Genomic DNA, 27,203 nt, shown 5'->3' on the forward strand with positions numbered 1-27,203 from the left:
CGTAGAAACTGAGTAAGACGGACCCAAATGTGTTTACACGTCGGTAGACAAAATTTTGAACAGATGTAACATGAGGTATGTCAAATTATTTTATTCTTTAAAACCACAAATTAATTTTATTAATTAATAATAACAATAGCGGCAAATGCAGTTGAGTTTGCTAATATAAAATATGTGCTATAAAATTCTATTTATTTCTTGCCTTGCCATGTCGGTCGCATTGTGCGAGGTCAGGTTTTACAGTGGACCAGTTTCCAGTACCGTGCAGAAGTGTATTTTTAAATCATTTTCGAACTGCCCTTTTTGATTTTTTTTCTTTACAAAATTGTATTTGTAAGAGTACATCCCATTTTTTTATTTTTTTGATAAGTTTTGAATTACCCTGTATACATTCTTATATTTATCAGACCCATAAAGACAACTTCGTAGGTCGTTGCCTTCAACAAAAAATACAATAGCATTTCAACTTTCCTTTTTGATCGGTTTATCCTTTTTCATCGTTTCATATTGCCACGGGATTAATCCAATAAAAATTGATATCCTTTCACATTGAAGGATGATATACAATAGGTGTTTGAAATTTATTATAAGTAAGTTTTGTATTATTCGGAATGTAAGTAGGTATATAAATCATTGTAATTCCTTGCGGCGAACGTCTCGAAATGCCTTTGAAAATGTTCGATATGGGTTGAAATCGAATAAACCTGTCTAGTTTATATTTGAGAAATACGATCCAGACTATCGCTGTTAGTTTTCAGAAATCGTTACTTTGGTCGACGGGAAAAGAAATGAGCAATGGTAATGTGCTGAATTGTAATTAAATGTAAGTAAAAGATAGGCCATTCCAATGGCCCAGTCATTTTTCATTTTTTAAATATTCGGGTAAAGCTGAAAGTGGAGGTTTTCATTTTTAACACTTCGAAAAGAGCACCAGCAATTTTATGGTCATAAAATCTATTTGCAAAACTATGTAAAATATGCTTTATTTAAAATCTCAACAAAGATTTTAAAGTTAAATAAGGTCACTACTGCAATAATTACAGTATCGTACCTACAGAATATACAGTATGTCGACTTAACATCGACTCCTTTGATATCGAGGTCCCAGATTTCGGTATTGTCCCACTACTCACATTCGATTAAGGTAATGTACGACGCAACTCTGTTGCTGTAACGGCGCCATATCTTGCTTCACCAGATGTGTGTAAGGAGCCTTAGGTGACTGCTCATCAAAAATGTCATTCTAAGTGTATTATGGGTCAATCCAACTACTAATGTATGTATGTATGTAATCTTGTATCACTGTATTCGTAAGCTGTTCTATCCAAATGCGTAAATATATGGCAGTGTTCTTAAATAAGGCTTCTTTTTAATACGTTTTTGTGACTTTTCATATGCCTTACTTGTCTATTGCGCGCTATATTGTAATTCTAAGTGCGTAACATCGTTAAAGATTAAATAATGCACTTAGGTGCTGCATACAATTCTGCAAACGCAGTAGTTGATCCGCTCAAAGTAGTTAATATACGGTGAATGTCAGCAAAACGCTGCAGACGCATCGCGTTGTTATGCAGAATTTTTTCAATGGGTTCTCATCCAATTTTGATTTATTTATCTCATATAACGAACCCAAGATGCCGAAAAATTACAAGTACATCATCTCTCTTCCGTATACTACAGGCAGTAGAAGAAATTTTAGAAGTTGTTGACGATATTTCTCAACACAAACTATGGAAACAACCCCATTAAAAATAGTGGTATTAATTAAGGTGTTCTCTCACTATATGAATATTTTTGTAGCGTCCATATTATTAAAACCAATGTTATTCCAAGGCCTTCTAAACTGTTTCCGAGCCTGGCTCTGAAAATTATTTGTGGGTGATAATTTTAAAGCAAGCAGACTATGGAGGGTAATGAAGAGGAAAGGAACTGAAAATTACAGAGCAAATAGTATAAAACTCCAGTGAAGTGGAAGTACATCTCGTTTGATTCGCACAAAAACGGAGTTGGTGAGAGAGTAAGTGACTCGCCATAACTTTATCTGTAATTAGATTGTGTTCTACGGTTGTTACCAATGGTCGTTAAACTGAATTATTTTCCGACTCGGAGGAAACGTGTCCATCGTTACATCGGCGAAATTTCAAAGGCGGTAATTGTAATAAATGTACAACTGCGAGAACGTACGGAAATATTTTCAGAGTACGAGGTATGTTCTGAAAATAAACGAACATTATTTTTTGAAACTTTATTACTTTTTTTTACATATTATTGATCCTTGTCTTCATCAAATTACTCCCCTTTCCTATTCTCACAATTTTCTCAGGCAGTATTTTCATTTCGCTAAACAGTTCTGGATAGCTTAATTTGAAATGGCTAATGATTAAAGTATGTTGCGAATTTGCTCTGATGTCATTCTTAGTACATACCCCCGCATACCAAATTTGGCGCGAATGTGTTATTTTTTGAAAATTTGGTCGGCCATCTTGGATCCGCCACCTTGAATTTTCCAAAATTGACCTCAGATCCGTAATCAGCGACCCCGAAAAGCCCCGTATACCAAATTTAGCGCGAATCTGTAATTTTTTTAAAATTCGTGATATCTGACCTTAATTGACCCATTTTTTGTGGTTAGAAAAAGAACCATCAATTCTGACCAGTGATTCACGTTTAGCGAGGTCTTATCCATATAAATGATAATTTGAGTATAGGAAAATTATTTTTTGTATTTTTTTGTGAATTTTTGCTATTTTTGACCGGTTTTTTGAGGTTAGGAAACTCCTGTGATGTGATAGCTCAATTCTGAGACCGAGTTCGTGGTCAGGAGGCAAAAATACTACAGATAACATATGTCGCATGAAAAGTACAGACAACTTTTTTTTGTGTGGCTGTGGCTGTATTTTACAAGAGAAAATGTGTAATTTAATCGAGAAATAAGTGCACTGTGGTCTTCTATAGCCCTACAGTGTTGTGAGACTTCGTTCTTGATATACAGGGTGTTAAAATTATGAATCAAACAAATTTCCGAGAAATGCCTTCAGTATTTCTTAATCAATCTAAGGATTTTTGATAGGTAATATATGCAAAAGATTTACAAAATGTTCTTAGAAAGAAAATAAACACATTTCAGAACATTGTATCAACCCAGTGCTGAGCAAGCGTGACTGGTATGCGAGAGAGAAAGGAGAATAAAAGGACATGCTATCTCTCTCGCTCCGCGAGCTGGATTGGTCGGTGCGTGCTCCCCTCCATGCCAATGACCGTCCTGCACCTAAGCCCCGACTAATCAGCTCGCGGAGCGAGAGAGATAGCACGTCCTTTTATTCTCCTTTCTCTCTCGCACACCAGTCGTGCTTTCTCAGCACTGAACGCCGCCTATAGGAGTATATGCTCGAAGGTAACAACAGGCAAGAGATTTCCGGTACAGTTAAGTTCTGGACGGGGGCTTTGCAAAATATTGGGTGTAAAAATTACAAAAGAAATTGAAATTATTTCGTAAACTAACTGACGTTAAAATTAGAAAATAAAACTCGAGGGGCCGTACTTTTTCAAGTTTATAATAAGTTTTGTTTGGCGTACTATTGCTCACTAGAAATCAGATCTTGGGTCAATCCAGTTGATTAGTTTTCCAGTGGCGTACAAGCGTTTACAAGAAATGTGACGATTTTTATTTTTTTTATTGGTGTACAGTTGTACGGCTGTACTTAATTTTTTCTAGATGAATTCTTAATCACCTTGTATGTAAGTATTGTGGAAAACCTTTGATATCCAAGTAGGATTTGTAAAAATATCGTATATATAAAATCCTAAGGAAGACCTGATTTATTCAACCGTTTCAAGTATATAAGCCCTTTTACCGTTCAAAAATATATCTTTCGATTATTTTCAGCTGAATCTACAGTAACCACAAATTACAATTTTTAAGAGTAAGTGGGTCTCAGTACAATTTTCCGCTCTGGCGAATCCATATTTTCTAAGGGTTGGCATACTTTGTTTAAATCCTTTGCAGATGATCAGCTGCAACAGACGGGACTTAATAATATCTGATGCAGAACGAACAATAAAAATTTCTTTTTTAAGCATTGTTCAGTTGAACGTTTCATTCCTTTCATTATGCCGCCCGTGTTTAAACTTCAAGGAAATTACTTTTTTACGACTGATATTAAAAGTAAGTCTCTTAACGGTTGTTTTCTGGATTAAAGGCTGCATTTTATGGGAAAGTGTGCCAAACGGTTATCTTTACTGTTGGTGTAAAGGAAAATTTATTGTGTAACTGTAAACTGCTTCATTTCATATTTTAGAAGGCCATAGCCAAAATAATGATGAAGTAATAAATGATCAAAATAATGTTAAAAAATTATAGAAAAAAAGGCTAAACGTAATAAAATTCAAAACATCATAAATAAAAACAATCAATTCATCCAAAAATATTATGGGAGACTGGTAGAAAAGAGAGAAATGTAGTACTTTCTAAGGAACAAGTTATTACTTTTTAATTATGTCAGGTAATATTTGGCATAGAAAATTAATAAGGAAAATATAAGAAATGCGTTTGAGAAATCTGTAAAACTACGATACTAATGAACCTTTTCAGAAATGAAATAAAAGAGGTGATACTAAGTTTAAAATCAAGCACCAGACATTGATACTATCAGGTATAACACATTAAAAGAATTAGTAAATTACATTGTGAAACCACTATGTATAACAACCAATAAAATAATTGGGACAGGAGTATTTTCCCATACATTGAAAATGGTTATAAAAGGCTGACGTTTTATGGACAACAAATCGTACTTTCAGTAAGATAATAATAGAACAAGTAGATTCATCCAGGAACTGACGAAGCGTAACGCTACACTAAAGCAACTTCCTTTAATTTTTCGCAAGATCACGCAGAACATGTAAACATCAGAAAATGTACCTTTCCTATTTTGTCCTGCAAATTTGTAAAGATACTAATAGTTGTGATTAATGAATGTGTTAATAACTTCCTAAAAGTATTCTACGGGGTGTGATTATGTTTATAGTACCGTACGCGATTTTCATAAATAATGAGAAAAGTTATATTGGTTGGTTACATAAATCAATATAAAATACTAAAAATAAGTAACGCTCAACATGGATTTAGACAAGCCAGATCTACTGACGAAACAATTTTTGCAAATTTAACAGCCAATATGGAAGAAAGTAAATATTATGGATTCTGATAGATCTGGCCAAAGCCTTTGACATTTGGCCACTCTGATCTTATCCAAACTCTTGAACAAATTGACTTTTGGAAAACAATCATTAATGCAGAGCTATCTATCGGAAAGAAAATAACAAGTGATGATAAGTAAAAGTAAAGTAAATCCAGAACAGTAGAATGTGATGTACCGCAAGGTACAGTATTGGGACCATTGCTGTTTAATACATATCGAAATAATTTATTCTATCAAAAATCTGCAGGGCAAATATTTTGTTTTGCAGATGATACGGACGATACCTGGAAAGCATTGTTGACAAAAGCGATTTTAAAAATATTAAAAACTGGTTTGGTGTCAAATTTTTAACTATCAATTTTTCAAAGACAAAGTATGTTCATTCAACAAAATCAACGAGATTCGACCAATAAATATTTTGGATAATTTTTAACTTGAACCCGTTGATGAAATTAAATATTTACCAGCCAATAACAATATTTTAGCTACAAAAATCAGGATATACTAAAAAAATTTAAATATTTAAGGCAAATTTTAAGTGTAGAGCATTTAAACATCCTATATTGTTACACTATTCTAAACTGGGGAGGTGCTTTTAATAGTAATATAAAAAGACTAGAGATTATAACGAGCGTTCAAATAAAAACGTGGTCGAAGTTGGCTCTGACACATTGGACGTAGGGAGTAGCTTATAGCGACCAACTTAACCTCATTTCTCAACGAGCTGTATAGCAGCTGTCAGTTTCAATAACGTTAATGACTATATAACTTTATTTTAAAGAATAATCGTGATAACAATAACAAACAATTAAAGGAGCTGCGGAAAGTGTCCCCCTCCTTGTTATAACAATAAATTAAAGCAGCTGCTGAAAGTGTCCCCCTCCTTGTTCCAAGCACTTTTCACACCTGTTCCTCAAAGAATTAAAGACATTTTCTAAGATGCTCGGGGTATTGTTAATTTCACGAATCTTGTCTATAAGTCGAGCCTGCAGATGGTTTAAATCAGGAATAGGCAGTTCAAAAATAGTGTTTTTAAGGTAAGGCCACAAAAAGAAATCACACGGCGTAATATCACATGACCTCGGTGGAAATTCATGTTCAGCATTGAGACTTATTAGTCGATTTTGGAAAACTTCCCTCAACATATTCATCGTCTCGCCTGCCGTATGTGCCCTTGCGCCATCTTGTTGAAAATAAAAGTCTGTAATTTCGTTTCCTTCCAGCTGGTTAACAAAAGCAGCGATAATTTCTTCTCTATACCTTTGCGCAGTAAGAGTACCATTAAAAAAAATAGGTCCATAAATCCTCCTTCGATTGAGAGCACACCAAACTCCAATTTTTTGAGCGTGTAGAGGGCCCTCGACAAAAAAGTTATCTGGTTTTTCAGAAGACCACATTCTCATATTCTGTGAGTTTACGTAACCACTTAAATGAAACCAGGCTTCATCAGAAAAAAAGGTGATATTATGAAGTTCACCGTAGTTGTTTAAAAACCATTCACAAAATACAGCCCGTCGCGGAAAATCAACATCATGAAGTTCTTGCTGACAAGTTAAACGATAGGAGAACAAAAGCAAATCTTTTTTTAACACTGTGTGGCAGGTACCGACTGATACTCCCACCATTTGTGATAAAACACGTACAGAAGTTCTTGGCGCATTTTCCATTATTTGTTGGACATTTTCTTTTAATTCTTCAGTCCGCTTTTTAGGTCGGCCGCTTCCTTCTTTTCTTGTTACACTGCCCGTTTCACGAAAAACATTAACACAACGCTGAACTGCACTTTGACTATGAAACATTCCTCAATAGAATACTTCCATATTCCATCAATCTTGCGTCCATTTCTAAAGTAGGACTCTATGATAAACACTTTTTGTTCTTGAGAAAATACCATTTTAAACGCTTTTTAAAACGAAAATATTCAAATTGATAGCTGCGATATAGCGGTTTGACAGATGACGTTTAAGTTCATTTGCTATACGCTACGCCCTACGTCCAAATTTTCAGAACCAATTTGACCACGTTTTTATTTGAACGCTCGTTACAAAAATGGCTTCTTGAAATAATCTAAAGAAAATATATTGCTTACCATACAAAGTCTCTATTCTAGCAAAAGTCTTAGATATTCGCTAGTTGTATCGTTATATTGTGGCATCAAAAATTGGCAAAGAATAAAAGTGAATAATACACTACTAGAAAATTAGATACAAAAGTGGGAAAATACCCAAGGCAACGAACACTTTGCCTACCCGCCAACTTTTACATATAATTCAATTCTCTGTGACATACATAATTCAATTCAACTATTTAAAACAAAAATTAAAGGGATTTTAATTAATGTAAAAAATTCTTATCTATTATTAAGAATATAACACATGTGTAAATTAATACATTTGATGTAAAGATAAATGTAATTGTGTATAGGTGTAATGTCTACAGATTATTGTTTAGAGTTTTATATTTCAAGATGTTATTTTATATATTTTGTGTGGCAAATATAATTACATTATTACATTTTTACATTATTACATTATTACATTATTACAGTATCACATTATCACATTTTCACTTTATCACATTAGCACATTATCACATTATCACATTATTACATTATTGCATACATATTATTACATTATCCTTAACAATTTTTCTTTCTAATTAGTAAATTGTGTAATGCCAGTAGAAGAAGTATACCCTTTTTGGTACAGAAAAGTACACCACAGTTTTCTAAACTGTTGCGATATTCATCATATACCGTGCAACATAAGAAGTAACATTAAAAAGTAATGAATTATTATTTACTCGGACAGTTACACATTGCTAACTGCGTTATGAGACACTCCAGCAGAAATAGGTGAAAAATGAGGCACAAAAATAGTGAAAAGAAATCCCGGAACCGCTTCAAGTTTTTAAAAGGATCATTGAATAGGAGTTAACGGCAGATCTATGGAGCCAAAATCGAAAATCAAAAAGTATAACAACTAGACCTTCCAGGCTCAGGGAACACCTGAGTAATATTGGCCTGGAAAAAGAAAAGGTCTGTCTGGGCTCTACCAGGTGGAAGAGGAGATGCGCTGTGCTAGTGTAATGGCATATTTATAGTTCGGAAGAAAAAATGCGGAAACTTTGGACCCTTGTTAAAAGCTTAAAATTAAGGTAAAATAGACCTACAGATGGTCGCAGTAGAAAAGGCTGATATATCCACTCCGTACATTTACAGTTTACAATCCACATTGAGTAAGCATTGAATTAAGGCTGTAATATTTATCGACTAATAAACATGTTGACCTGGTCGTTATTCGGCTACTATTTCATGTTAATTTAACCCTCCACTATAATTATCAGTTACAAATGTGGGTTCAATAATCCCATAATTTACCTACGAATGTTTTGTGTTATTAAACCAATAACTTATCGCTAATATGTGACAGAATTATGCGAGAGGCACAATGGGATGAAATAACTAGTTATTTGCGTTGACGTAAATAGCACAAGCGTTTGTCAGATTAAATGAAATCGATGTAACTCTACCAGCCGGTTTATCAGAATTTTTCTTCGAAACTATTTTAGATATAATGTAAGGTAAAATAAGACAATAGTTTTTAGTTGATTTTTGACTTGATTCGCCTTATTTTGTTGTAGCAAATCACGTTTAAAGTGTAACAACAACGCAGGACAATTGAAATTTGTACTGACAGTATGTAGTAGTAAAACAACATTTATCCGTAAAAAGCACTTTGGTTGTAAAATCCGGATCTTGTGCTTTTTGATGTCGAAACTCTTGATCAGATGATATTTTATATGTCGGCTAAGTAATATACAACGCAAATGGTCGTACAGATAATTGAAGTGCAGTTTCGAAAACTGGAATAAATTTCCTATAAAATGCTGCATTTTGGGAAAAATTTTTTTTATCAATTTTAAAAAACAGGAGAAAAGGGTAATTTATGGTTTTTTAGAAAATTGACGGCTAAATTAGAAATATTCACGAAATGACTAATGTTAAGCATGACTTTTACAGTTGAATATAACCAGAAGAACCTTGCGAAGTTTCATCTCGATCTAGCGAACCGTCTCTTTGTTTTAAACAAACTTTTGAAAAAAATTCACGTCACGTTTTTTGAGCTTAAACACTTCATAATCTTGATTAAAATAGAAAAAAATTTTTTTTTGAGGTTTTCTCACATTTTTCTCAAATAACGTTTAAATTGACGAAAAAAAAAAATGATTTTTTTTTTCAAAGAAGAAAAAGGGTAGTTTTGAAAAAAATTGTTTTTAAGTGATTACATACTGCACGAAAATTAATTAGATATTTGTCTCAAAAAACGGTATCAATCGGAGTCGAAATCTGGTTTGGGTCATCAACTTTAATTTTAATTTGATTAAAAGTTGATGAACAGAAGCATAGGACGGCAAACTGAATCGTGCTGGAAACAATTGGATTTTGTTTTCTTCAATGTCCGGAAATTTTTCCAAAAAAACAAAAAAAAACTTTTCTATTTTTTTTTCATCCATTTAAACGTTATTTGCGGTAAAAATGTGAGAAATGTGTTTTTTTCCAAAAATAATAATAATAATAATAATAAAAAAACAAAAAAAAAGAGGAAAGATACAAAAGTTCAGTAAAGTGCAGGAGTTAATTGAATATACTTAACCTAAGAAGACATGTAACTTGAAACAATGAGAGGCATCAATACGATCATGGTTTACTATACTCATACATAACATTTTAACCGAACAATCGTTTATATCACAAATGTTACAGATAGAATTAAATGTCTTGCACATAAAATAAACTGGGGACTTTAACAATAAGTTTGTGCAAGTCCTTGGCAAATAAAAAGTTGCTTGATTCCTCATCCCAGCGCGTGGTACTAGAAAACTTAGTTGCTGTAGCAAATCTGGGCAATCGATTTTATTATGAATAATATTATAAAGGAATTTTACCGACTGACAACGCCTGCGAGTTTCTAAAGCTTGGAAGTTAAACATATCTAATAATGTATCGTGATCGAAGCCCTGAGCCGGATATATACCAGTAGATTTAAAAGACAAGAATATCAAAAAACGCATTTGAACATTTTCAAAGGCATCAGAATGTAATTGGTAATAGGGATTCCAAATCAATGAGCAATACTCAAGCTTCGATCTAACATACGCATAATACAGAATTTCCAAAGCTTTGATATTAGTAAACGAATGACAGTTGCGGACTATAAACCCGCTCATTTTCCTGGTATGTGATTGTATTTGATAAATGTGATCAACAAAACTCAAACGGGAATAAAATAAAACTCCTAAATCTTTAATTGTTTCCACAGATTGCAAACTCTGATTATTAATTATACATATGTATTTCTCAAAATTTATCTTTCTGGTAAATGTAACCACTTTACACTTAGCAACGTTAAGTTCTAACCTACTTTTCTTACACCACAGTTCAATATTGGACAGATCATTCTGCAAGATTAAATTATCTGAGGTATCATCAATTTTCTTATATATTTTCTAATCATCAGCGAAAATTATATTTTCACACTTCAAGAGAGAACAAATATCATTGATACAAATTAGGAAAAGCAATGGGCCTAAATTGGATCCTTGGGGAACGCCTGATGCTGCAGTAAGTCGCTGAGATTTGTATCCATTAAACGCAACGAAGTAGACTCTATCTTTTATATAAGACGAAAATAGGTCCAACAATACAGGGCTAAAACCAATTCCTCCCAGCTTTTTCAACAGAATGCGATGATCTATTCGATCAAAAGCCTTAGATATGTCCGTGTAGACTACATCTACCCTGCCATGAGAGTCCAAAACATTTGATAAAGAATTATTATGAAGTGTTTAAGCTCAAAACACGTGACCCTTTATAATTTTTTACAAAAGTTTGACTGTTTGAAACAAAGAAACGGTTTGCTAGATCGAGATGAAACTTCACATGGCTCTTCTGGGTACTTATATCAAACTGTAAAGGTCTTGCTTAACATTAGTCATTTCGTGAATATTTCTAATTTAGCCGTCAATTTTCTAAGAAACCATATATTATCTTTTTTCCTGTTTTTTAAAATTCGTGTAAAAATGAAAAAACAATTGTTCCGAAAAGTTGCGGCAGCATGTTATAGAAAATTTATTCCAGTTTTCGAAACTGTCCTTCAATTCTCTGCACGACCATTTGTCGCCGAGATATCGATGATTGAAGACAAAAGGATCCTTTTCCATTGAAAGTCAGATATTTCGACGAAAAATGATCGTATTGAAATTAAAAAAAAAGGAAATTGAAGGTGAATAAACAAGCTATCTGGTCCATGTAATGGCTTAGCTGAAAAAAAATTTTCCAAGTCCGTGGATTAAAAAAAAAAAAGAAAATTGGCACATTTTTTGTCGCGCTATTTCGTAGAATTGCATGATAACCGTAGCTTCTAAAAAATTTCGACCAAAAGATCTAAAAACTAGAATCTTAGAGCTTCAAAATACTTTTTTTTAATTCCCGATACTACCATTTTTCACCTAAATGCAGTCCGTCAAAAATTACGGAAAAATTTCGGAAATTCTTTTGACCCTTTAATTTTTTGCATTAGTGCTTTCGATTTTTGCAAAATATACTTATTATTTTCTATGCAAAAGTGAGGGCTTTTTCACGATTTAGTTGACATTGTTTTTCTCTAATAAAAATATTATTTTAACTTCTAGAAACGAAAATGAAATTGTCACATTTATGATTTTTTAATTACTTATATATGAGAAAGAATCTGTTTTGTAACACGTCTTTGTTCTTAGGGTCTCTATATTACTATAAATTTAGGCATTGATTCATATTATTTCAAGACAATTTCAAAAAGAAGTTCGTAGGTCTTAGACCTGGTGGCTTTGGTGGCCGTTACCTTTCGTAAACCGAATAAACTAATTTGTAATTATTTAGAGACAAATAAGACCAACTTTTAAAATAAAATGGTCAATAAAAGTCGGCATTTATATAATTTTGTATAAATTACTTATTTTTGGAGAAAAACAATATTTGTGGAATGATTTTTAGTATGTAATTGTTTCAAATTCAAAGTCAGTCTGCAACGAAAGCCGAATAAAAAAGAGACGCTCCCAACTTCAACAGAATTGTAAATTTTGCGATTGTCAGCGCACCGGCCACAAAACAACAGCGAGCGGTGCATGCAGTCAAAATAGATTCATTAGATTTAATTAACTTGCTTGTATATACTAATTCACGCTCTTTTGTTCGGCTTAAACGTTTTTGGTTGTGTTCCTGTTGCCAAACTATAATATAATTAAACTCATAAACAGAATGCAAAATATATATTACAGGCTTAAGTTAAATGAGCTTTCCGGGGAAGCCAATTGCTTGGAAAGCGAGCTCGATACTTGTGTAAGTAAGATAAATGGTCGCGCAAAAACGCTCGAAGTGAGCGGAAATTTACGTAAAGTTCTGGGTTTTCGCAACTTCACTGGTTTAGTTTTATAAGGAGATAGCATCTAAACAATGAAATTCGATGGTGTATAAGTTGTAAGTTTTACACTCAATAATTGCACAACATTGTGTATATATACAGTGTGTCCCAAAATGATGGAGCAAAGTTCATATACCAGCTTTCTCAAACTAAATATAATGACGGTTTGTAAGCACCATTTCCTCCACTTTACCGATGTTTTCTTTAGTTGAGGACGTTAAAGGACGACCATAACGTGGAAAATCATTAACCACTTCTCGACCATGCTTGACTGCTTGTGTTTTCGATAAAACTGAGTTATCGTACGTCTTTCTCAACATTTCCAACGATTTAGCACAAGAAATTCCATTGGTTACACAACCTTTTAGGTGGACTAACAGAATTAACAGCTATAAACAAACTACCTGACAGATCGCGTTCAAATTTCGCATCATAGCGATTACTGGGTCTATGCATCATAGTAGAGTACTACAGTGGTACCAACTTTCCATTAAAAAAGAAATTAAAATCAAAATATTCGGAATTCTTAAATGATAAGTTCCGGGTACTTTTTTGACAGAATGACCTTTCTATTCTAATATTAAAAAAAAACGTCTTGCAACATTTCATTTTACATTAAATAATGCACTTGTTAAAATTTTTGAAAATTCACTGTTTTTGAGCAAAATGCAATTGACCTGCTTAAAGTCAACCAGCTTCTACTCCATAACATACAAGGTGTCCGAAAACGATAAACGATAATTCAAGGATATCTTCCTTGAATGAAAATAAACCAATAGAGTATGATACGTTTTCAGATATTTCAACAAGCTATCGTTTTTATGAAAAACAAAATTTTATATTATAAAATACACCTTATACCGTAAAACAATCAAACCACAAAATAGTTATGTAGTAAAATGTGACCAGTTACCAGTTACCAGTTAGTTTATTGACCATTTCTACATACAAAGAGTACATGTATAGTCAAGGACACTTAATATAATTAGAAAATTTTTCAACACTATAAAAGCAATGTCCCAGTAGGAACTTTTTAGTTAATTTATAAAACTCCTTAAAATTAAAAATTTCCACACAACAATTTTTAAAATAATTCTTAAAACCATTATATAATGCAATATTCAACTTATTCGAGCTAGTGGTTTGAATCCTTGAATACTGTATCACCAGATTATCCGCATATAGTGTTATAAGCATGAACGACTGAATGCTTAAGAAATTTATTCACATTTCTGTGAATATGCAACAAAGTTTCAAATATGTAAACGCAAGGCAGCGGCATAATCTGGTGTTTAACAAATAGTTGCCTGCATGGAGTATTGCTTTTTTTGGAGTCTAAATACTCTGCTAACACTAGCAGAATTACCCCACATTATAACACCATAAGTTAACTGACTGTGAATTATAGAAAAGTACACTGTTCGGATGGCATAAGGAGAGAGACATTGTTTAATCCGACGCAGACAAAATATTTGGGATGATATTTTGGCGCAAAGATAATCCACGTGACAGAACCAGTTGAGTCTAGTGTCTAATATTATGCCAAGCAGACAAACGACAAACTTTGAGATTTCGCGTTGTTTAATTTCAACTTATTAGAAGAAAACCAGGTCTCCGCACAAAGTAAACTATCATTATACACCTCCATAGAACCCCTCGTTAAAAGCGTTATGTCATCTGCAAAGAGCACACAAGAACTCGCCCCAACAGAGAAAGGAAGATCATTAACATACAACAAGAACAATATTGGGCCTAAGACCGAGCTCTGGGGGACTCCATTTGTAATAAGCAGAAGGCCTGACTCATTTCCATTTAGACTAACATATTGCTTCCTGTTGGACAGATATGATGATAAAAGATTAAGTATTTTTCCTCTAATGCCGTAGTACTCTAATTTATGAACCAAAATGTCGACATTGGCCCAGTCAAATGCCTTGGTGAGATCGCAAGAAGTAGCTTTCGCTTTCGTACTAGCGGCCTCATCGAGTACTTTTATTGTGGATTTGTTTTTCCTAAATCCATATTGTGCGTTAGTACATATGGATTTATCCTCACAATATTTAACCAGCCTTAGTTTAATTATAATTTCTAATATTTTATTAATAATGAGAACAGTTGCTACTGTTGTTATTGTATTGGCAAGAATATCGAGTGGACCTTTTTTATGTACAGGTAAAATTCTAGTAATTTTTAGTGAGTGACTCTCTCATGTGCGCATTAAACAAACATGTCAATGGTTTTAATAAAAGTTCAAGAGAAACCTTGAACATGTCACTATTTAAGCAGTAATAGTCTAAGTTAGAAGTATTATTAAGAAGTAATATAGCCTGCTGGACGTGACATAAAAAATGAACATGCTGGCTTGGGAGCTTTATTTAGAAATACTATTGGATCAATATTAATACTTTCTAAAGTAGACTGAACTGCATAACAAACCGAAGTGAGCAACAAATTAAAATCAGTTGGATCAATAGTAATCACAGAATTAGATGTACAATTGTTCCTTTCATTATTTACTAATCTCAAGATAGTTTTATTTACATACATACATTTTTTTATTGAGAACTATTATCTAAAACATTTCAAAAAATTCATTTTTAGGGGGTAGGGGGTGATTTTACAAGGGTAGAAATAATCCAGAAGTAATTTTTTCGTCGAGCTACCCCAAATTAAAAAAAGAAGGTTCTCCGTTACATAGAAGCTGAGATATTACAAATTTGACATTGTCAGTTTTGTTCCAGTTCCTGGTTAGGAGAAAGATCCCCCCACCACCACTCCCTGAAGGGCTACTGCCGCGTACCCTTATTTTGACGGGCTCTGGATTGATCAATTATGGGCAAATTCAATTAAAATTAACAGGACATAAAGTTTAAACCTTCATTTACAAAATGTTAATATTTCAGGACTTAATGTTTATAACAAATTGTTCTGTGATTTAAAAAAAATTGCTAACTCCGGACCTGTTGGTCGTAGAAACTTGTTTTTTTTTTCAATTTGTAGATTTTTTCACGAGCTTTCGAATGGCGTATATAACTTCTTTCTAAAAGTTAAAAACCGCGGAGTTATTTTATTTGTTTATTACGGAAAAAAGTGCTTTCTATTTGGTAACAATTATATACAAATAAATTTGAAAAAAAAAAAATTTTTTTTTTTAACTAGAGGATACTTGGTGTCCCTTCGAAGAAAATGAGTCCAAAAAGAATGTTTTAGTCATAACCCTGCCCCCAGAATAATCATTTGGAAATGGGCCTTTTTTGCAAAAATGGGATAAATAAATGGAATTTTGCAAAACTATTTGACCGATCGAGCTCATCTTCTGCACGTCTCATAAGGATATAAAAACTCACATTTTGGGAAAGTTTGGTAAGATTTTATTAATTATTTAAAAAGTTTTTTACAATTAAAGAAAAAGCACTTTTTCCGTTAAATTTTGCAATAACTTTTTTCTATATAAAGCAATTTTATCTTATAAAGTCTCATTTTAAAGATGAGTTCCTCTAGATCAAATCGTCTGTTGAACTTTTTTACTAACATTAATAGTTTTTGTTACAATAACGCGTAGAACGAAAAATGACGAATTTTTGACCTATTTGTTGATAAAAAACAATGACGCTATACTTTTTTCATGACCCATTTGATGAGACTCCTTTTGTATTATCATTCCCAAGACTTTCCAACAATAAAATCACGCCCAGTAATTAAAAAATTTCAAAATGTTTCCTTTCCTGGTCTATAAGGATTGTAAGGCTTTATTTATTTACTTCAATATCTTTTTCACTGGCGACAACCCACTCAATTATGAATGGAGAGAAACTAAAACATGCCACAAATAAATAATTCCAGACAATAAACGGGATCAACATTAATATATTATTCTCCAATACACATCTATTCAAACTGGATTTGGCAGTGTTTTAACCCAGAAATAAACTTCTCATAAACGTGAGGAAAAGTTGCGGAATATGATTAAAGGGATATTGTTTGGATCACGCAAAACAATCTACAGCTATAATCTCGTTATAATTTATTTCCATGGCAAGAACAAACCCAACAAATTAACAATGCGAATATTTGATAAAACCGGCAAACTTCGCAAAATTGGTCTACAAATATTTTCTCCATGTAGATTACATTTTTATCGCCGGAGCGGAGAAACGAGTCAATAGACGACAGCTTTTGTGTGAACGGTTTACCCACGTCGCACTTAAATTCGTCGTCAGAAGTGGGATCACTTTGAAAATTGCGTCTAGAGTGAAAGAAAACAAGAGTCGAATAGACGACGACGAGGTCTCCGACAAAGTAATTGTTCTATATTTTTTCTTGGAACTAAATTCAATTGAGAAAAGAAAATTAAACTCGCAGTCTGCGGCATGCCTTTTGCAATGTGTCGCGAAATGGGGTATTAAGCCAGTGGCTGTAACATGTAGGATTTAATTCCGACAGACGTAAGGCTTTAAACAATGACTTTGTGGCATGATTCCGTTACTTTTCACGTTTTATTACGAAACAAAGCTCAAAGCAATTCCATATGCGAAAGAGTGATAGATAAATTGACGTTTAGCTTTCTGGTACGCAAAAATAATTTTTTCGAAAACTGTCATTCTGTCAAACTGTTGACTTTCACACGTGTAAAATAGTATATTGAGTTCAAATTGATAAATTTGAGTTTTCCAAAATAGTTTATATTTGTAAAAATACAGAAATTTAAAATTAAACATAATTTGACTTTACTAATTTAAAAAATTGTATTATATTGTAGCCTTGTAGGACCTGAACATGAAGTGAAAAAGTTTGACCTCGAAACCGGTAGTCTATTTTAAAAAAATAAAAGGAATAATGATATAATAAAGCAAAGTAGGTAAGTAGAATATACTGATGTAGTCATGGATACTTTATCAAACATTACTCGCCATATTGCTAAATGAGTTCATTTGTAATTGTTTGTGGTTCTAATGAAGATTTAGGTGTACCTGAGGAGATACTGGAGTGTACAAATGAGGTTTCTTTGAATTTTCTCCCAAAGAATCAGTATAGTGGCAGTTTCATGGTTTATTTAATTTTAATACCTGTTCAAGCTGTTTATTTGATATCAATATGGATAAACATAAATTATTGTAAATATTGATGAATAAACTTTTATAAATTGAAACTTGATTTAATCTAAGGATTAAAAGTGTCAACTTTAGCTCCTAGGATTAAAAAGTGAATACTTTTGTTGCTAAGTAGTATAAACAAATTTCGTAAGGAAAACAGTTCCCTAAACTCATATAGCTTTTAAGTTATATTCGTTTAGAAAAACTTTGCATTTCTAAACTTGTTATTTAATATACTATTAACGTTTAAATTTAAAGTCGTAATTGTACAATTGTGAAAACTGATTCCACTCGAGGATGGAAAGTCGCTCACTGCAATAGTTTCTTGATTAAGGCACTGAGTAATTATTGAAGAAGCATCAGATTTGAGAGCAGATAAGATACCATTAAAAATTTCAATTTTCTTCTCAATTGATTAATCTCAAAGATTAATAAAAAGCCTTCATCTGGTGCCTCTTGCAAGAATTTCTCAATCTCCGCTTTTGTTAAAACTTTTAACTTTTTTGGACTATGTCCTACACATTTATTTTTCAAATACGGCACTAAATTGGAATATTTCTCCGTATCAATATTTTATTTGAAGTTTAATGTTCTCTTCAGTACTGAACATACATATCATAGCATTGTCAGCTGCACTCTCTTAATAATTTTAATTCAGAATATGCCAATATCACACTTTCAGACACATTTTTTATTTCTTAGAATCATACCATTCCAAAAAGTCTTTGTAAGTAGATTGCTTGATCGATTTGCTGAGAATAAGAATAGAAATTGCATTCTTCGCTGCTTCAGACACTTCATATTGTAGATCTTTTTCATCAGAATGTTTTGACAACAAGTTTTACATTTTTATTCAATTCCAATGATAAAATTATTGAATAAACTGCCACCAACTCAATATTTAAAAAATGCGAGTTTTCTTACAGCTTGTTTGTTGCGTTGCTATCGTTACTGATGCGGCAAAGAGTATTTGACATTAAAATATGTGCAGTAAATTGTAGACTTCGGGCATATACTAGAGGTACTGCTATAGAGGTACATGCTATCTCTCTCTTCACCTTGTAACGCGCCCGGTCATTGCAAGGCTACTTCCAGTAGAATATGCTCGATGATTGTGGATGACATAGAATTTTTTTTAACTGTGAGATACATTTTTCGAAAAAATGCGGTTTGATACTCGATTTCGAAATTCTTTTATATTCTTGAATGAAACCACAATTTCTCAATCTAGCAAAAAAAACTATTTATTGATTAATTATCTGTACTTTTAATTTTTGTAACACAAATATAATTTGAGAGACATTTAAGGGCGTTATAACGTAGTATCTAGATCAGATGTTTCTGATCTATGTTAAAACATGTAACCTGAGGAGTTATTTATTAATTTATTTATCTACCTACCGCTATGACCAGTATCATAACGGTATTAACTGACAAAAGAGTCTACTATTAACTTCTCGAACGAGAGTTTATAATTATCATTACACTTTAATTAATACGTGGGAACTCAGAAATGTTGTACGTTCAGAGAATAAATTCCATACACTTACCGTACGTCGCTCATGGACAAAGTAATCCAGTGGTTGGTTGTATAGGGTGACACTTAAGTTAGAAGAACAAGAAAACACCAACACTTTCCAGGAAGTGTTTAATAACAATAAAACAAACCAAGCAAACAAAATAACGACACAACGGGCTCGAAATTATTAATTAATTATTGACACGCGACAGCGTACCGAGATTCAGGGAATACGCGATCCATAGCAAAATTTGATTTATCCATTATTAAATTAACCCGAGACTCTAAAACTAAGTAGACTGCTCAATGTGGAACCCAAGGAAAAAGTGCCCTTTTTTCGGAGATCTCTCTTGAATTCGACACCTCGCTTCGACACGTCCATTTCTTGGGTCCAGACGTTTCTGTTCTTATCTTACTTGCGGGAACCCTGAATATCGGGACGCTTTGGCATAACTATGCCATGTTAATAGTTATCTAATGGACTGAATTTAACTTACAAGTAACCCTAGCCTTCCTCTAGTGACTCCGTATACCAATACGAGACGGATTAGTCAATCTCATTTAATCTATTCCTATAACTTGGAAAATCCGTCTAAAAACCAGCTATTTGATCTATTAATATTTTTCTCACAACTTCTAACAACTTATTCTTGGAATTCCTACGTTCTTTGGAAAGCATTTCGCGCGTTATTTAAAATATCGATTTTTTCTCTTTATACCAGATGCTCAACATGGCCCCGACAGTCTAAGTGAACTTGTTAAAAAATATTGCTAAATTTCATAAGGCCTTCTTCGAAGGACGGCTTTGTGGTGACGCTAAGCCTACTTAAAAGCCCTTAACTTTTCGATAATTAGTGTTGATTGAAATATTTTACTTTTTGGCCCATTCGTTCTAAGAACTACCAAATAAATTACCACGCGTCCCGGATTTTGTTACAAACATTATGTACACTTAAGGAAACAATATTGTATATAAACTCCAAAAGTCAAGTCACCATTGTTGCCCTTAAAAGTTTGAATTAAGCAAAGATGTTTGATAGCTGTTATAAAAGTCTCAAAGATCGCATACGTGGCAACGTCAACTTTAACACTTGAAAACTCACAATATCAATGTGTGTACAAAGGAATCAACGATTGGAGTTTTTCTTCTTACGGAATCCTAGGGAAACGTGCTCTCTGCTTCTTTTTCAGAAAGGACAAAACATTGAAAAATATTTTAGTACGAACCGCTTGCCAAGTATGAATTCTTGAGAAGCTCGCTTCTTTTGTACTGTAGTTTAGTTATTCGACTAACACGTACAAACCTGTTAGATACGATTGTGATGCAAAATTGCAACAATAGCAACTTTAACTCCTTGAGAATTTTGTGGGATAATAAATACATGCGTTACTGTACAGAAAACTGCAAGGTATGTGTACAGATGTATTTGCTAAGACTTCTGTAAACGATAAAAAGAGGAGCAGTTTTACAAACTATCCAAACAAACACTTATACACACATTTTCTGACCAATTCAACCACAATGTCGGATTTCGACCATCTGAACTATATTTTGAATGGAGTTTTAGCTACAGATATCCATAGCAGCGCATTTATAGAAACCATTTACATACAATTTTTTATTTTACCGATTTTATTATTTAAGAATTGTTAATTTTCATCTGTTAATTCGAAGGCAGTGGCTACATTATTGTCGCATTAATAATGATAGATGATTATAGCCTTTAGAAAATTTATATTATGTAATCTCCGTGTTTTTTTCGTTAGTTATTCTATAGTCTGCGTGCAAAGGGGGCCGTTGCTATTGTTTTCACAGCTGTCTGCTTTTTATGCGTTGCTGCGTACGGCATTTATTATCTCCGCTGAAAATGTTAATACATATTATTTTTTGCATGCGAAACCCATCTCCGAAAGCGTAGATCTCAACCGGGTTCCTAATAATCCCATATTTTAACATTCCCCGAAAATAAATAACCGCAGACAGCAAGCAGCCAGCGCTCTCTCGGGCCCAGGCATTGACATACAACTATTTCCAGCTGATTAAATATTTCAGGCCGCAATCAAATTTTCAACCGCCGCCGTTACCGCCGCCCGACAATGCCACGTCATTTATCGCCATTATCGTCACTGCTTCGCCTTCACGAGATCGTGAGGAATTGGCCGTTGACCTGACGGAGTTATAAATCGAGGTGGCTGTGGAGATAATGGAAAATGTGTCGGAAAAACATAATCCATTTGTCTGGGGGATGCGTGGCATGTGGGGTATTTTTTACATTCAGTGTTTTGTACTCTAATTTGTTGCGTCAGTCATTTGTCGGGAGGCAGCTTGCTGGTGTCGATTTTCACTTGTTATTCATGCACGGTAAGGGCCTTGCCATTGTTTTTTCAGTTCGTGATAAGGGACAGAAAGCTTAATTGATGATATATTACATATATTAATAAAAAATGCCTAGCTTTTTACCAGTTTTCTTAAGAAGATTTAAGAAACTTACCTAAAGTGTTTCCTCGGCGTGTCCATTGCGCATTTGTGGGCGGAGCTTTCTCAGATGCAAACTTATTTGTGTCGACTTTACACCACTCCGCTAGCTGCGTCAAGTATTTGATCACGTACGTTTACTTCTCGTCTAGCTTCTGTTTCTCACCTCAAGAAATATTAGATTGGAAATTAAAACTGAAACTTCACGCTTTTGTATGCGCTATCAAGCAGGTAGATGTTACAACCAACTAGTCGGCAAGAATATCCTTTCTATGTTTCTTAATAAGATTGCACAGTGTTTGAAACAAGAACATCCTGAAACATATACAGGCCATTCATTCCGAAGAACATCGGCAACGTTACTGGCTAATACTGGAGTTGATATTTTAGCAATCAAGAGACATGGTGGGTGGAAATCAGCCACAATTGCAGAAAATTATGTTGCTGTTGCTGACAGTTTAAGTAATAAAAATCAAATAGTCAACAGGATTCTTTACAATGACACTTCAACTCCAGGTTCTGTTTTAATGGATCACTCGGATAATATTGAGCCTCCGGTGACTGAAATGGAGCGGTCAAATTATTTTGAGAAAAATTTGACATTTAGTAAACGCGAGGGGAATAATTATCCAGATTTTATAAATGTTACTAAATGTAATAACTATGCAATTACTATAAATATTCATTCATAACAATTAACAAAATGTAATGTTCATCAAATATTTCTATTTATTTGTTCATAAAATATGCTTTTATAACTCGAAATCGCTTTTTTCCTTAGGGAGGTAAGTTACCTCATTTACCTCCCGTTGTCCATAGCAACTTCCACTTCTACGATAAAATCCACTTACCTCCTTAAAAGCAATGTTTGTATTAATTATTATTAATGTCTATTTACTATAGTGGGAGCAGATAAAATATATTTATACAGTATTGAAAAATGAAACGAAATTAAAAAAAGGACTAATAAATGAAATAACTTTATAGTACGTTTTGAATATTTTCTATTTATTCTTTTTATTTTTACTCAACTTTAAATATATTAAGCTGATTCAAATTAATTCTATAAAGCTTCCTAAAATTGTTATCAATTGAAGTAGTACAGGTTTTTTGAAAGAAAATACCTAATATGCTAAAACAGTTATGCATAGACAAGTTAGTAGTTAGAAATTACGTACCTATCTAAAATACAAATAATGCATCTAAATTGAAAACTGAAAATACACGTACCTAACATATTTAAAGCAGTAAATAATAAAGAGCAAATCCATATAATTCACATTAACTTAGACAGGTTGTATTACTTTTGACATTGTCATTTCAAAATTTCATTTTTGTCCTTTTATTTTACACATAATTCTATTAATTTATCTATTAATATTGAGATGTCTAGAATTACATATTAAAAAGGAAACCACCTGAGAAAGCAGTACTTAAAATTGCAGAAATGGTTTGGAATCTTTGGCCAAAGTAATGTTGTTAGCAATAAGAATAGAAGATACTTTATTTGTAAACTTTCATCATTTATTATTTATTTAATGATGTCAGTATAACAAATACCTATGTTTTTTTTCTCGTCGTAAAATTATTTTTTAAGCATTTTTAAATATTTGGTGTGAAAAGGAGTAGATAACTTCGTTTGATAATAATAATTTTAAGAAAATAAAATTAAAAACTGTACGTATATCGACCTCTTATTATATTGCCTTGGAATGTTTTGTTGTAAATTGTATTTTCTAGTCTTTGTATCACGATTGTTATATACCTACTACGCTAATATAAATAACTATAAATGTAATGCCTTCTATACGTGACTCAGAGCATAATCCTGTCATAAACAGGATCAAAATTACATTGTTGGAACAAAATTGTTACAGTTTACTCCAGCACATATAGGAACTACAAACAAACTTACTTTGCATGAAAACCGACATTAAATAAATCTGAATAGTGGTCTTCTTGGTAACGACTTAAAGTATTTTGAATACAAAATTATTAGTAGGCATTTTTTGAAAATGTCTTTGCCGCAAAAGAAGGATATGTTTTCAAAGCAATAAAAATATATACAAGATGTACTTGGAAATATAAAATGAGGGTTTTTAACAATTTTTCGTTTTAGGTGAAATTTCAGATTAGTTTGGCTTTCTTTCATTTGAAACCAAAATTTCCTGTTTAAACGATCTAAGTTTTATTTTTTTTAATACACAGGCTGTTACAAATTTGCTTCTCAATACAGGGATCTCAGAAATGATAAAAGATACGAAGCAGCTTAAATTGGGCAAAGTTGCATAATCAGGGGACCAACATTATGCCTCTAAAAAATCAAGGCTAGTATTAGTTTTAGAAATTTTGGAAAAAGCTAAAATTTTCGAAATCCGTTTGTATTTATTTTCAAGAACACTTTCTCATGGCAACTTTTTGCCCTCTATCGAATGACATAATTAATTTTTAAATGTAAAGTTTCGTCTCTCCAGGACCATCATCAACTTAATTTTTTTAAATACGACCCTAAAAATTTTATTACATTTTTTGCAAGCCTTCATGACCCTCAATACTGTACTGCCTCAGCCCGAACCAGATGCAGACGTTTTGTCTCGAAAAATCCAAAAGCGAATTTGTAACAGCCTGTATACCCATCAAAAACATATTGCCGGTGTCTTTTGATTATAAATTGGATAATGTGCTCGAAGTAATTACTTTAAAAACCTTGGAGTTACATTTGACACATAACTGAATTTCAATAAACACCTTGAAAACACAGTATCTTCAGATAATTATAATTTAGATTTGCTAAATGTTTCAATAACACTCAAATAATGTACGTCTGTCATTTGACAATCCTTGACAGAATTGACCCTATCTAAAGTAGCACCCTGTTTGTAATAGTTTTATTCAATGTAAATTTGTATCAGTCAAACCTGTGCATTTAATTTCAAAACTAGCCATAAATAATAAGATGCCGTTTAAAGCTTCTTCGTGGATTTTCCTGTCATGTCTCTTGTAGAATATAAACTGATTTAAACCATAAAAAGTTTCGTGAGTTACGTAATGGTTTTTTGTGTTTCCTATAAATTATAGGTGAAATAGATTTGGCTGACACCGAAACTAGAGTAGAATCAGAGTAGAATTTTCAGTGGCATATTTTACCACATCGAGATTTAAATTAATACACCTAATTTTTGACTGCGCATTTAATTAAAATTATTTTAGCATTATGTCTCACATACTTACTAGCATATGTTGTTTTGATGGTACATACTATATTTCATTTAGTGACAGTCCCTGTGTTCGCCAAAGGATCTTTTACATATACGAAACGCTGTTCTTCCCTTCCAACGACTCCCATATGAAAATATTTGTTTAAAACAGCACGAATGTTTTTTACCGCCCCTAGTTCTCCAACTCAAATTATTCCGTGGAATATAAAGCGTATAATGAGAAACAGCGGCCTATTTATATTATTTTTGAAGTTGAACATGCTGTGTTTTTAACGTTCAGAATACAAACTGCAGAAATTAGTATGCGGACGCAGAAAAGAAAACCCTTTAAATTCAGCCAGGGGAACGAAAATTAAAACCGTGTCATATGGATGTGATGATTGTTAGAAGTACGGATATTTTACGGCAAAAAGAGAAAATTCAACGGCCTGAAAAAATCGGCTCTTGGAAAACATATGTCGGTTATAATTGAAATCATACTGAGGCTTTTTATTATAATGACAAACGGACGGAGAAAACTGCTATTGAATTTCTAATGACAGTCCTATGTTTGCCTGCTATTTTTTTTAAATCGGCATCGTTCAATTAATGGAAAATTTATATTGGATATGAGAAGAATATTCCTTTGAGTTTCCGGTCGATTCGTCTGAATTTTTGATATGCTGACACCCTCCTGATCAAAAGCGGCCCAAAGTCCGGAAATGAACAGATTTCGAGATATCGAGGACGCAATCTCAAAAAATTAAATATTTCCATGAACCTGAAAATGGAAAGGAGCACTTTTGAAAATGAATGAATGAATTATTATCCATTCTTGTATTATTTATCGGGTTTGGATCAATTTGTGTATTCATAATATGTATCTAGAATGGAAATTAGTACAACTCCACCCCCGACACACCCCCAAAATAAGGGTTGAAAAACTGAAATATTTATTCATTCATTTTCTACGATAAAAAAATTAATTCCGTTTTTTTGAAGCATTTGATTTATTTTTTACATCACAGCAAGCGTGCGGTCGTATATAAAACAAATTTAATCCCTAGGGACCTAACGTCACATTTTACCAAATAAATAAAAAATTAAATTTAATACACAGGGAGCAAGTACTTATTATTACGTATTAGATACGTCTTGAATCCCCTTACATGCTCCAAAACTCCTTTTACATATCTTACAAGTCCTTTTGATGCCGATTCCTTTGACGTAGACGAGAAAATGATGAACATTTGGCCCTGCCGTAATTTTCCTGAAAAATTACTTTAAATCCGCATAATTAATGGACCTTTCCCGATCCGACACGTCTGAATTACAATTAATTAAGCGTTTTACGGGCTCAGAAACTTGTAAAATCCGCACTGCAAGCAAATGAACATAATTACTCTCGGCCTGTTGAGAGACAGGCACTGTCACATATTTTATAATTTGGTTAATAAAGACTAATGACGACGGTGACTGAGGTTCATTAATATCTATGCGAGTGCATAAAGGAAAACAGTCAAGAAAAGCCGTGTACTTGAAAATTACAAATGATTCACATGTTCGCGATGTGCGGTGCAAAAAATTGAGTGTTAAATTTCACACTGAATTAACGCTCAATGCCATTATATGCCAATGCCTCCAAAATCTAATACATATAAAAAATATGGCGGTTTTCTTCTGCTTACTTTTTAGCTGATTTGCTGACAGTCTTAGTTATACACTGTGTCTCAAAATGATGGAACAAAGTTTATATATCTTTTTGCCTGGTTGAATCCCACTTAACGTACGGAATTTTAGGATGGGGTGGTGTGTTAGATAGTCACTTAAACTTGGAGGTGAAAGAATTCTAAAAATTATATCCAATAAAGATGTCACTTATCCCTCTGATGTTCTGTTTAGTGATACCGATATATGGTCATTTTTTTATTATCAGTGTACAGGCTGGACCATTTTTGATGGGAATTCAGGGTATTTCAGAAACTACTAAATATATGATAAATCTGACACCACGTTCTCGAGCTCGATTTTCATGGCAAACTCGACTGTCAGATCGGAAATTTGCTATCTTCATTTGTTTCTAAGTTACAGGGCGTTTCTCGTCATTGTGACACTTTTTAACATGTCTGTATCTCAGCTGTTAAATAAGTTAGAGTTAAAGTGAAAACTGCTCAAGACTAATTCTTTGGCGTAGAATTGAATGCCGGTATTAGATTTTTAGTAGATCTTAAGATTTCGGAGTTATGACCCAAAG

The sequence above is a fragment of the Anoplophora glabripennis genome, unplaced genomic scaffold (assembly GCF_000390285.2).
Source record: "Anoplophora glabripennis isolate ALB-LARVAE unplaced genomic scaffold, Agla_2.0 scaffold309, whole genome shotgun sequence".
In the NCBI taxonomy this organism is placed as follows: Eukaryota; Metazoa; Arthropoda; class Insecta; order Coleoptera; family Cerambycidae; genus Anoplophora; species Anoplophora glabripennis.